A 13,842-nucleotide genomic window follows, 5' to 3' on the forward strand; every position below is an offset into this window, starting at 1 on the left:
AAAAGTCTGAAGCTCTCAGATGTTTAAAGTGTTTATGGCACTCCTAAAACAGAGTAGCCAGATGTCAGAAAACTCTATGGCCTATAAAGAAATTCAAATTTGATGGAATGTGATGTTAAACCCTTCACAAAATGTATTAAGCTCCCATTGTGAGAGCAATGGGAGCTACGAGTTCCATTTTCGTGAATTTAACAGAAAATTTGAATTAAGAAATTACTCCAGAGTAGATCTAACTGGCAAATACATTACAGATCCTCATCTGTCCTGACAGACTCTTCACATTTAAGGCACATAAAAGTGAGGTAGCATAAATAAAAAGGATTTGGCGTCCACAAACGTGTGTGTTGGGAATATGAATGTAGGGCAGGCACAAAACACCAATAATGTAATTTTAATAGGAATCATATATTGCAAGGAAGTGGGTAATTCAATTAGTTTTCAGCCTTCTCCTTGAGGATTACAGCTGGTTTTTGTGTGTGTGGATGCTGGCAATGCACAATCTTGTTCATTTGTCATTTCAGTTCTGTATTTGCTGCTAATTGTGGAGCCCATTTCCCAAAGCTGGAGGAGTTTTGCTAGGAAAAGGCAGTGCAAAGCTGGGCTTGCTCTGGGTTTTTTTTCCCAGAGTTGGGTTTAAAGCTGGACCAATCTCCATGAGATTACACAAAGAGTGGTTTCAGCTGTGGACCATGATCCTGCTGTGGCTTTGGCAAAGGCAGGTGGGATCCTTGGATGGTTGGACAAAGGAGTTCCCAAGAACTGGTGCCACTGTGAAAGGCCCTGGTGAGGCATTGCTGAAGATGCTGAATGTCCTTTTGTGTGCAAAGACTTTTCTCTTAGGAAGTGGGACACAGTCCTGGGAGATGGATTGATCGCTCCTGACAGGGGCAGAGCTGCTTTCTTCTGACAAGGCAGGGTGTGAGAGGGACTCAATCCATGCCACGCTCCTGCAGGAAGATGGATGCACAGTCATTGCCATGGTGAGGGGCACAGGGGACACTCCATGAATTGCTGTGGGCTGGAGCTGAGGGACAGGAAGGGTACTGAACCTGTTTGGGTGAGTCCAGAGGAGGGCACCAAGGTGATCAGAGGGATGGAACACCTCTGCTGTGAGGAAAGGCCAAGAGAACTGGGAGTATTCAGCTTTTAGGAAGACCTAATTGTGGCCTTGCAGTACCCAAAGGGAGCCTACAAGAAAGACAAGGCAAGAGCTGGAGTAACAGGACAAAGGAAAATGGGTTGAAATTGAAAGAGAGTAGATTTAGATTAGATGTTGGGGGTATTTTTTTCCCTGTGAGAGTGGGCAGGCCTTGGTACAGGCTGCCCAGAGAATCTGTGGCTGCCCCTGGATCCCTGGAAATGTCCACGGCCAGACTGGATGGGGCTTGGAGCACCCTGGTCTAGAGAAAGATGTCCCTGCCCGTGGCAGAGGGCTGGAACGAGACGACGTTCCAAGCCATACCATTCCATGATTCCATGAACAGGCTCCTGGAGCACCGGGACCTGCAGAGCCCAGGTAGGGCCGGGGAACAGGGAATGGGCACCCAGGAAAAGTTGGGGGGGGGGGGGGGGGTCACACTGCCTGGAACAACAAAAAAATTTCCTATTTTTTAATATATATGTATGTGTATGCATTTATTGTTGATATTACTGTCTTTCAGTCCACGCCGTGGTTTCCACACTCCTAGCCGTGGTTATGGAGTTCTCTTAAGCCAGGCAGCGCCAGCATCCCTTGGAAAGTTTTCCCGCCCCAAAGGCATCGGCAGCTCAGCTGGAGGGCTGGAGGTGAGGAATACTCCTGTTAGCAGCTCCTTATTAAATTGTCGGGAATGGCTGGAGTGGGGGTGAGTCGAGCCACGCTGTTCCAGGCAGTGACTAATGAGGACTAATCCAGATTGTTTTGGAAGAAAGCGTGGCTTGTGCTGCTGATGGAGCAGCACAATGTGAATAAGAGCTTTCACTTAATGCACATCGCTGCACTGCCTTGATCACTGCACTTGATAAGCCCGCCGAAACTAAATAGGCAAGTTTTACATTTATGTACACGTGGAAATACAGAAATATTTATGTTTTTACATATATGTGTTCATTAATATGTATGCTTATATTCAGAGATGTCTTATCCCACCTTCCAGTACTTAAATGGATTTTACAGGAAAGTAGAACAACATTTTACACAGATAGAACAAAGGGAAAAAATTTTAAACTAAAAGAGGAGACATTTAGATTAGTTATTAGGAAGAAATTCTTTACTGTGAAGGTGGTGAGGCCCTGCCACAGGGGGCCCAGAGAAGCTGTGGCTGCCCCATCCCTGGAAGTGTTCAAGGCCAGGCTGGATGGGGCTTGGAGCAGCCTGGGATAGTGGAAAGTGTTCTGCCCATGGCAAGGGGGCTGGAATAAGATGGTCTTTAAGGTCCCTGGCAACCCAAACCATTCTGGGATACTGTAATTTCTCATCTTTAGGAAAATTTAAAATTGGAATTATCAATTTATATTTGGTAGTGAAGGCTGGCTGATGATAGTGGATTTAACTTTATTGAACACTGTCTATGCTTTATGTGCTGAATGTGTATTTTCTACATATCTTATAGTAGATGATTCTGTTTCTTTTACATATCTAATAGTCTGTCCCTTTCTTTGAATCAGAAAAATACCTTTGCTATTCTAAATTTATAATATCAGAAGAATCACTGATGAAACAGGTGTTTTATTTTCTAGGGAGCACTGTCAGAAGAGCTGAGAATGAGATGGACTTACCATAAAGGACACAAAGTTCTGGGTGATGATGAGCTAGAGTTTTAACTTAGAAGAACACAGTGTTTGCCTCAGAGGATGGATGTGAGCGATAATAACATTTGTGTCACAGAGCGGAAGAATTCAAATTATCCGAGAAAGGCCGCAGAGCAGGTGGGCCACAGCTGTAGGCCACAGAAGGAGGTGGACATGAATTACTCCTGCAGTCCTCCTGGAAACTCTGCTGGACCTGCAGGAAAGCAGGAGCTTTTCTGTGGAGACAAAGAAACCTGTGCCACCTACTGCCAGAAACAAGGTGAGAGCCCAGCTGGGGAGATCCCCCCCTCCAGCACCAGCTTCCACCTGCAGAGAGAGGATGAGGATTTAGATCACTGTTCCTCTGAGCACCCCAGGAAAACACGGATGATAACAAAACTCCGCAAGGACAACGGAAGCACTGCTCTGGGAGATGTGCTTGGTGAGGAGCTGGAGCCCGTCCCCGAGGAAGCTCTGCCCTATCGATGCAAGAAGTGTGGCTCCTCTTTCCACAGCATGAGTGAGCTGCAGGAGCACAGGCGAGCTCACCTGCTGGAGAACTCCTACCGCTGTCCCATCTGCGCCAAAAGCACAGCTGATCCACTCCAGCGAGAGGCCGCACAAGTGCCCCGAGTGTGACAAGGCCTTCATCCGCACGGCCGACGTCTGGAGGCACCCACGCAACGTGCACAAGATCGAGCACTCCATGGTGATCCTGGCCAGCGGCATGGCCAGGACCCGCTGGTCTGTGGTGCACCACAGCCAGCAGCACAATGCTGAGTGCCTGGATTAGGCTTTTCCTGCAAACCCAAAGTCTCACGAGGACGACTTCAAAACTTACGTGTGCCCAACGTGCAGTAAAGGCTTCGATAAGCCCAACCTGCTGTCCAAGCACAAGGTGATCCACCGGGAGGACAAGCCCTACAAGTGTCAGGAGTGTGGCATGGCATTTGTGCAGCTGCTCAGGCTCAAGAGGCACCAGCAGACTCACTCCGGGGCACGGCCCTTCTACTGCAAGGAGTGTGGAGGGACCTTCACCCGACTAGCATCGCTGCAGCGCCATCACCGCATCCACACCGGAGAGAAGCCCTACTCCTGTAATTTCTGTGGGCATTCCTTCACCAAGTCAGAGATCCTATGGAGGCACAAGCGCACACACAATGTTGGACAAACCTTAATTTGGGGTCTCTGTGGTTGCTTTGTACCTGAGCAAGGTCTCCTCAGCTGGGCTGGAAAAGCACACCATGGTGTGTGCTCTGCCCAGTCCAGACCCACTGCCCAGCATTGCTGCATCACAGGGAGCTCTGGAACTTGATTGCACTGCTGGGCTTTAAACTGCTTTGTATGAGAAAATAATCTAATTAACCCTGAGTAATGAAATGGGAGACTTGAGGAGACTGAAACCACTCGCATGTGCTTGCTCTGTCTCTGTTTGCTGGACTGGTGATGCATCCACTCGAGCTTTGTGCAGGATCTGCAAGCAGAGGTTATGAGAATTCACTGGATAAATTGGCCCTGCCCTCATGAGTGTGATGACTCTTTGACACTGGCTTTGGAGATCTGTTAACTCACTAAGTTAGAATGCTCCAGGGTTCTCCCTCTGTCCCTTCTTGTATTTTGCTGGTTTTTTTCTTTCTGTTACTCTTCTTTTTATTTGGAAGGGGAAGTATCATGTTGGTTATTAAAAAAAAACCAAACTCCACTTCCAAACCAGTTCCTTAATAAACACAACAGTCACCAGCTGTATTTCAGAATGTTTCTGTAGTTTATGCACTTTTGAGTGATGGGTTAATAATGGAGAAGGCTTTATTTTGGCTATGGTGGTGCATGCTCTTGGGGTGACACTTGTGTGTCTGATGGAAACATGCACAGTAATCTAACCAGCTGAGTATTGTGGAAGGAAATCTTTGAAGACACAAAATTCAAAGAGCAAAAGACCAAATTGAAGCCACTTTTGCTACTCATTGCACAGGAACCTTCTTCATTTAAATGTTTTCACACATAGGGAAGCTTCCTATAACAAAAGCAAGTCCTGTGGTGTGTCCAAGTACTGCCCAACGTGTTTCTTAGACTCTTCACTTTGATTTAGATTCAAATGGTTAGTGAAGAAAAATTTCCTTAGGAATTAGCCTGGCAGACTTGGGCAGGTGTTGACAAATCCTCCAGGGCTGTAACTGCCAAGAGATGTGTAATGCCTCAGTGTCAGCAATGGGATTTTAACTTTGGAACTTAATACTGACTTTACATCTTCTATTAACCACTGTGGTAGAAGTATCCAGTTTGTCCTGAAGGTGCAGCCTGAATTTCTTTTCCACATCAGAAGGTTTTGCTTCTTTGCTTCCTTTTTCCTTATCAGCTGCGATATTTCATTATTTTTTTTCTAGGGCTTTCTGCCTTTTCAGTGGAAGGTTATGCAGCAGAATGAAGGTAAAGCTCCAAGGTAATGTACCTTTGCATTTATTACCAGGTTATTTAATATAAAGTACTGATTGTGCTGTTTGTTTCCATATTTCATAGAATTAAAAAGGTACATTTGCAGCTCAGCACCTCCCATCTGTGCAGCAGCTGAGCAGGTGCCACACAGTGGGTCCTGTTGTGTTTGATGTCAGGTACTTGGCTCAGATCAAGATCTACCACTGTTCACAGCAAAACTTTAGGTTGATTATACATGGGAGACTAATTGGTGTCACTAATGGATCGTTTCTACTTCATTCCTCAAAGAAATCTCCAGATAAGGGGACCGATGTGCATCCTGCCCCCAAGGGATGTGTTCTGTGGTCTGTGTGTGTTTGTAGTTCTAGGATGGCTGGACCCTGAGTGAGAATTCTCCAAACTCCCCTCTGCAGGAAGCTCCAGTTTGGTTTTAGGTTTGCAAAGGCCTTTGATGGGGCCCCCTAGCAACAGCTCAGTCTTATCTGAAGGCTGTACAGCTACTCAGAGAGGAAAGATCTTTGCACGAAAAGAATCCTGGCTGGCTGTGGGTGAGTGATCTGCAGAGGGAGGTCACCAGTGATGCTCTGTGGGGACCGTGCTGTTCAGCACCATCTGAAGTGACCTGGAGAGAGGGCAGACGGCAAAGTGACAAAGCTGTTCCAGAGACTATCATGCATTAAGTTTCCACACTCATTTTCTAATCCCCATTTTAAAGTTATCAGCTCCAATCTCCCCTGTTCATCATCCTGCTTCTCCTTTGGGTATGGGGATGCTCCTGCTGTACAGTGGTTTAATATCCATTTAAACTGCACCACTTATGCACACCTTTATGTTGTGTGATAGTTCTGCTTAGGCAGTTATGGTAATTGGGAACATCCAGTTATTCTGCTTTTTAGTGCTAGCAGTCAGTGGAATTTGTACCTCTGGCATAATGGTGGAAGTATTTTGAGCAGAGGTCTGTTATATGGGAAGAGTAAATGGTGACATGAAAAGTACCAAGCTTAACTAAAAAGTTATTTAAAAGACACTTGCCTGGAAGTTTGACTTGCATAAAAAGTTCTTGGATGTGTGAAAGGAGTAATTAAAATGTATGATGATTTCTGGGAAAAGTGTGTAGAACTTGCCTCAAAGAAACCTCCACAAGGTGGGGCTTCCTGTGGGGCTTCCTGTGCAAGGTACAGGAAGCCCCATGGAGCTTAATTTAATCCAGAGATCAGCACTTCTGCACTTCACATTATTCACATAAAGGTCTGGAAATCTCTCCCATGCCCTGACCCTCTCACAGTGTCAGTCAGAGTGAGTGATATCCTAAAACAGACACAGCCAGTCATGACGTGTAGCTGACATGGGGCAGATAGACCTGTTCTGCAGCATTAGGGAGGGTTTGAAGGGTCTGCTTTCAGCAGAAGTCATTTTTCTTCGGCCAGAGGGGTCAGAATGTCTGTTAGCTCATTTGGATCTGTGGAGGCCACGGAAGATACAATTCCTTTGGCACTATGTTCACAGAGCCCTCATTGCCAGGGCATTACAGGAAGCCCATGGACATGAGCTGGAGGACACAGGACTGGAGCCCTGAGTTAGGCAGAGGATCCTGATTTGATCACTGGATGGTATTTGTCAACAATGGAACATAGGAATACCCTTTGCTTTTTGCTGATTTTCCTATTGCTTCCCTGTATCACTTCTGCTGAACTCATTTCCATCACAGAAATGAGTTCTCAAAACTAAGAAGGTAGAATAGCTCCAGCCCTGAAGATTCCAGGCCCTCACTGACCTGGAATCAGCAGACAATCCTTGGCAATTGGTACTGTTCTCTTACTTTGTTAACAAAGATGTTGATGGTAAATTTGTTAACCTTTGCTACCAAAGGTGTTGATGGTAAATATGTCCATGATTGAGGAGTGTGGATACAGCACTTTGAAGAAAGAAAAAGCTGCTGCTGTGCCCCCCTGCACACCATCCTCCTCCTCTTCCACTGCTTGTCTTCTCCTGGCAAGGAGAAGCCTGAAGCAGGAGTCTCCCATGTAACCAGGGAGCACCAAGCAATCCATCATTTGTCCAGCAAAGGGCACTGGTATCTCTGGAGGAGGCAGCTTTTATTTTAAGTGAGGCTTCATCTGCCTCTGACCTTGTGGAGTTTCTGTTGGAACAAGGAGCTCCCACTGCACTTTTCCTCCTTCCAGACTGAAACCGAGCAGGGACTGAGCTCTCACCAACAGAACAGCAGACAAAGAGGTTGGTTTTTTGGTTTGTTTTTTTTTTTTTTTTTGCTAGGATAACAATCTGGAAATAGAAAGGAGAATGATGTCCTTTTTTTGGATGATTTCAGCTGTCAGATGCTTTGAGCAGTAAAATTGCTGTGGGCCTGTGCAAGGTTAGAGCCATCTTCAAAGAGCAGGCCTGGAATGGGAGCAAGCCCTTGAACCAGCTAATACAGGTCTCTGCGCCAGAGTGCAGCCCACTTGTAAATTCCTTGTAGCGTGTGCTGCTGAACCATCCCTGCTCTGTGGGAATGTTGTTTTCCAGAGTGTGCTCAATGTGCTACTGAAGTTCATGTAATGGCTTTCTTGTTTATCTGCTTGAAGAAATCATGAGAGCAATAAATTCCTTTTCTCATTAAGGGATCTATTGGAATTGTTGTTCCAGTGCTTTCCACCTGAGAGCAGGAGCAGTGATTTATTTTGTTTCTCTTCAAGCTTCCAGCACACATCCTCTTGGCTGCAAGGGATTCTTAGGGAATGGTTCAGTGACTTCCATGGTTTCTGGTTTCCAGAGATGAGGCATCCTCTCTGGACAACATGTGCCAGCATTTTACCACCCTAAAAAAAAAAAAAAAAATTTTTTTTCCTTAGAGCTAATATATGGGAAAAGCAGGGCACTGACACCACACTGCCTCAGCTACTGGCACCAAGTCCAGAAGACTGGTGTTGTTTTTCACCTGGTACAGTCTTTTAGACTGTACATGGCATTCATAACTAGATAAGAGTGTATTTATCTCCAATTTAGTCAATTGAGATGTAACAGCAGCTCTAAAATAGCTACAGCACAGGGGAGTTCATGTAAACACAAATAATATTCCCAGGTTTACCTACATAATTTCCTTCTTTGTTTGCAGACTGTGACACAGCATCCAGCCTGTAATGATCACACAGTGATCACTGCAAGAGTGAAAAATACAGCTGGGTTCCCCCATCCTTGGCAGCTACAATACTGTAACAATAAAAGCACAATTATTAGAAGCACATTTCTATATTATCTGTCATAGAAATATCCACATGCCTTCAATAGCACTGTGTGGCCAGATGGTCAGAGACTGGGGCTTGGCTCTTAAGCAGGTTTTGACCATGCGAAGGGCAGAATAAGAAATGAACAAGAAACATCAGAGCAATGTGGAATATCCTCCCAAAGTGCAGGAGGCAATGCTGGCAGCAGAGCCCTTGTAAAGGTCTGAGCCACCAAAGCACAAGGGGAAAGCCCTTCTTCTGCTCTGTCCCCAAACTGGAAGCAGGTCCTTGGAAAGACCTTTCAAGCCAGTGCAATAAACCAGAAAAGGAACCTCTGAGCCCTTCATGGGAATCACTTGAGCAGGGAAGTCCTGCTGGCAAAACATTGTTGGTCACCAAGTGAGGCTGGAAAAACCATGTACCAAGCACTAAATCTCTCTCTCCAGGGGTTTGGAAAACATCTGGCTTCTGGCATTTGGGGATGCATCAATAACTAGAAACTAACTACAAGAAAGAAAGGGGGAAAAAAGCCAAAAATTCTTCTTGCCCTTTTATTCTTTGCAACAGACAGGTGAAAAGAGTATTTTGCCAGCAGTAGCTCTGAATTATTTCACAACTGCACATCCCTCTTGTGCTGCAAGTTAGAAATGACAGTTTAATTCTTTTTTAATTGCCACATCTCTAAAGTACCTGAAAGAAGCTGTTTTTGCCAATTGTTCCTGGGCTCTGAAAGCAGCTGATTGCTGGAAAAGCAGTCAGTGTTCCTCTACTTTGGAAAGGAGCTCTGCAGAGAGGAGAGTGAGGGGTGCAAATATTTTTGAAATTACTCTGTAGTTCCCTCATCCTGTGTGCTCAGTGTTTGTGTGGGCTGTGCGTTTTGCAGTGCTCATCTGGCTGGTGGAACGGGAGGCTTTGGCATTTTGTTTGTATGCATTTGAGGCTCTTTACTCTTCCCAGGCTCCTCACCTGCAAGAGGGCAGGAGGCCTCTGGGGCTCCTGCACTCCCAGGGCCATTCCTGCAGGGACCTGGATTTTTGAGCAGGAGGGGATATCAGGTGTGAGGAACAGAGCAGCTGGCAACTGTTTCTGCATAGAGGTGTGTCTGTCCTTGCTCACATCAATTCATGCTTAGATTTGACATCCTTTCTCCTTTTTCACATATCTAAAATGTTCATTTGAAAGCACAGATTTTTATTTTCACACTCTGTTATCGCTTCTCCTGCTCTTACAGAACAACCAGGAAACACAGTGCAGATGATATGCATTACAAAGGTGCTGGGGCTCTGCCAGCTCTCATATGTGTTTCTTCTGGAGGCCCAGGAGCTCCGAATTGCAAAGCCAGATTAGCAATCCTTCCCTCAGAGATCCTCCAGAATGATCTCTGCACCAAGGTAGCACTCTAGGAGGAGAACTGGGGACAAAAAAGAAGGGGGTCCTGCATCCAACAAATGCCTTGTGCTGCAAGGTACAAGGGCTTGGTGTCCCCTCATCCCTCCCAGCCCAGGCAGCGCCTTTCTCCTCTGCCCACATCGCACACACACCGCCATCCTGGGGACCAAAAGGCTTTGGGCTCCAGGATCTGCCCCCAAATCAATGGCTACGGGGCAATGAAAAGAACAAGCACTTTGATTTACTCATTCTGTCCTTTTATTTCAACAAAAGCATCCATCAAACCACTTCTAACTTAGCAAAAGCTACAACTCAAGAGACTAAGGAACATATTCCAGAGGAACACATTCCTGACATAGGGCATAATACCATCTATCAAAGCAAAAAATGGCCTCCTAAGAATTTTCCTAAGAGATTTCTTCTTCTTCCTAAGACTTTTCTAACCTCTACTCCAAGCCTTTAGAATTCTTAACATAATCCCTTGGCTTGTTTCACTACTTGTAGTGAACCTCGCTGTGTAATTTATTAATGAAAGAGGAAGAGAAGGCATGAGATGGCCTTCACCCTACTGGCAGGGAGTATTACAAACGACTACCTTTTATTTCACGTAAAGAAACAACTTTGTTAACACTCCTGTTTATTATCCTCATGTTCCTGGTATGAACATGGGCAGACATGGGAAGGAGCGTGAGGCACTCACCTCTTCCTCGGTGCTCCAGCTCAGGTGTCTTCTGGCCACGCTGCAGACAGCACTGGGTGCACTCCAGACAGTCCTGGGTCCCTTGGAGCCAGAGCCCTCCTCGGGTGGTGACAGTGACAGGCGTGGCTCAGCTTCTGTCCCTAAAGAGGCTAACGCTAACACTAACCCTAACAACTATAAGCCTGACTCGAACATGAAAAATAACACTATGCCTAACGCTAAAGCTAAGCCTAACGCTAATGCTAGCCCTAAGCCTAAACGTAACCCTAACCCTAAGCGTAACCGTAACCGTAGACTACTGGCAGCTTCCAGCAGGCTTGGGGAGGGGCTGTGGGGGCAGCGCTCTGGAACCAGGCCTGGAGTCGAGGCCTCTGCCCCGCTGTGAGGGGCTCTGCTGGGCAGGGCTGGGCCTTGGCCTGTGGCGTGCCTGGGAGCTGCCAGGGCTCGAGATGTGCCGGGCAGGTCCCCAGACGCCTCTTCTTCCCGCGGCGTGTTGGGCTGCCCCAGGAGCTGTGGGTAGAGGGGGTTCACCCAGATGGTGCGGATAGTGATGGCCCTGCTGCCCTGCTTGTCTGACAGCTCCTCGCTCGTCCCGGCATCCCCTTTGGCAGCTGCTTGATCTCTGGTTTGGGGAGTAAGCTCTAAGTTCCTGTGCCTTTGCATGGCACCAGAGGTTTTGGTTCCTCCTCACAGGTCACATAGGCGCTCTCATCCCCGCTGCTGCTGCTGCCGCCCTGGACATCCTCTGAGCTGTCCCCCTCCTCGCTGGGCAGCCCTGCCAGGAGGATCTTTGCTGCTGCCATTGCCCACTGCCTGCGAGCTTCCACCTGGCTTGGGGAGGGGCTGGGGGGCAAGAGACCCAGAATTGTTTCACGACTGGAGTCCTCTGTCCAGCTGTGAGAGGCTCTGCTGGGCAGAGCTGAGGCTTGGCCTGAGGCTGTGCACGGGGGAACGTTGCTGTGCTCTAGCCAGGCCTGGCCTGGCCTCACAGAGGGCCTCACTTCTCTGCCTCTCTGATCTGGGTCCTGTTCTCCCTGGGACAGCTCTTTGGGGCTGCTCGCTTCCCAGGCCGCCTCCTCACCATCTGGTGTTGACAGGACGGCCCCCAGTGCTGCCCCTGCCCCCTGCCCACCGAGAGCTTCCAGCGGGGTGGGCGAGGCTGTGGTGGGACAGCTGGGACCGTGCGGGGAAGCCGCCCGACTCTGTGCCCCTGCTGCGGGGGCTGTCGCTGCCGCCACTGCCTCCATGCCCTGATCCCCGTGCCGCTGTGTCCCCGGCTGCCGGCTGCGTCGCCGGAGCACAGCCGCCCCCCTGCCGAGGATGGCACGGGAGCCGCGGCGCAGCGAGCGCAGCAGAGCCCGGCGGCGGGCCCTGCGGCTGTGCGGGGCCGCTGCCCGGCTCTCTGCTGCCGCCGCCTACGCGCCAGGGCCGGCGCAGGAGTCACGCTGCTCAAGGTTCATGAGGCAAAGGAAAAGAATCTGCTCATGAGCTATTGGAACAGAATTTTGAAACAAAAGAGACCAAAGACGCACGATGGCCTGGACTGCTTCAGCGTCTCTTTGGCTTTAGTTGAATTCAAAAGATTTCCTTCCTAATGTGATTGGAAGTCCTACACTGCAAACCCTTTCAAGTCTGCCTTTGCCTTGTTGTAGCTTTCTCTAAGAACACCACATTTGGTTCATCTCATGAAAGGTACAATCTGCGCAAATGCTGCTCTGAATTGCTGTGACGTCTGGGCTGAAGCCTGGTTTAGATGTGATTCTGGTCAGGATCCCCTGAGGCTCAGTTCTGTCGTGATATGAACTGATGCAGTAAGCTTGACTTAAAGAGCGGCACGGGCTAAAGGAGTCCGTCTGTGAATGCTTCTGAATATTTCACCTCCGTGTCTGCTGCTTTTCTGGGCACAGTTGCAGGTCCGGGGCCCTGAGGCAAAGCCCAGTGTGCAAAATCCTGCTGCCATTCTTGCCTTCCTGCAGGACCCTGACAGAACGTGGTTGTTTCTGTTATAGGGGGGTTTCCCCAGGATGGACGCCCTGGGCTTGGATTAGAAGGAAAAATGAGGAGCTTCAAAGCCCCTGGACATTAAGAAACAAAGACAAATGAAACCCAGCCCTGCCGCCGCCCGAACCCTCCATTCCCGCCTCCTGCCCTGAAGGCCGTGGGGGCGGGACGGCGTCCTGAGGGCGGTGCCGTCATCGTGTGGGCGGCTCCCGGTTCCTCCGTGCAGAGCCTGGATCATATGGGCGGCTCCTGCATCGTGTGGGCAGCGGCTCGATCCTGTGGGCAGCGCCGGGATCCTGAGGGCAGCTCCTGGATCCTGTGGGCAGCTCCTGGTTCCTGTGGGCAGCTCCTGGATCGTGTGGGCAGCTCCTGGATCCCTTGGGTATCGCCTGCATGCTGAGGGCAGTGTCCAGTTCGACTAGGCCGCATCCGGACCCTGAGGGCAGCTTTTGGATGGGGTGGGCAGTGCCTGGCTCGTGAGGGCAGCTCCTGGATCGTGTGGACAGCACCTGGATCCTGAGGACATTGCCCGGATCATCCGGGCAGAGTTGGGATCCTGACTGCAGCTCATGGATACTGTGAGCAGCTCCTGGATCATGTGGGCAGCTCCTGGATCCCTTGGGTATCGCCTGCATCCTGAGGGCAGTACCCAGATCAACCAGGCAGCACCCAGATCCTGAGGCAGCTTTCAGAACGTGTGGGCATTGCCTGGATCCTGAGGGCAGATCTTGGGTCCTAAAGGCAGCACTCGGATCCTGAGGGCAGCACCCGGATCGTATGGGGAGCGCCCAGATCCTGTCGGCAGCCACCCCTCCGCCCCCCCCCCCCCCCCCCCCCCGTCTCCCTCCCAAACACACCCTCCCTCTATCGACCGTTCTGGAACACAGTGACTTCTCCAATCTATACAACTGGAGAGAAATCACATCACGGCGTGTGATTGTCTAAAGTTCAAATTCCTGCCACAGGAGATGAATGGCAAAAGCATCAGCCACCTGCCCTCAGCCCAGGCCAGGGCCAACATCATCCACAGCCCTGGGGCGGTTCATGTCCGCTCCCTGAGGGAATGTTTCCCTTCAGTTCCTCACACTTCCAGTCAGAAGAAAGGGTGAAGAGAAGCACGACATAAGGGATACATGTTTACTTCCCCTGCATGAGCTCACTGCTCCCTGCATACACACAGGGGAAGTACCCCCAAGCGCAGGACCTGATGTGTGTTTTCAAAAGCTTGAGCCTCAGCACATCCTTATGGCCCTGCCTGAGGTGAAACTGTTGCCAGGAATCCTCCACTAATGCTACCAATCATAAGAATAACAATCAGGGAGCACA

The 13,842-nt window shown here is 49.1% G+C and overlaps 1 pseudogene; it reads left to right on the plus strand.

Annotated features, from left to right (window-relative positions):
* Positions 1-802: 802 nt before the first annotated feature.
* LOC132085224 (zinc finger protein 501-like) lies at positions 803-9,773 on the plus strand (annotated as a pseudogene).
* Positions 9,774-13,842: the final 4,069 nt, after the last annotated feature.

The sequence above is a fragment of the Ammospiza nelsoni genome, chromosome 29 (assembly GCF_027579445.1).
Source record: "Ammospiza nelsoni isolate bAmmNel1 chromosome 29, bAmmNel1.pri, whole genome shotgun sequence".
Lineage (NCBI taxonomy): Eukaryota > Metazoa > Chordata > Aves > Passeriformes > Passerellidae > Ammospiza > Ammospiza nelsoni.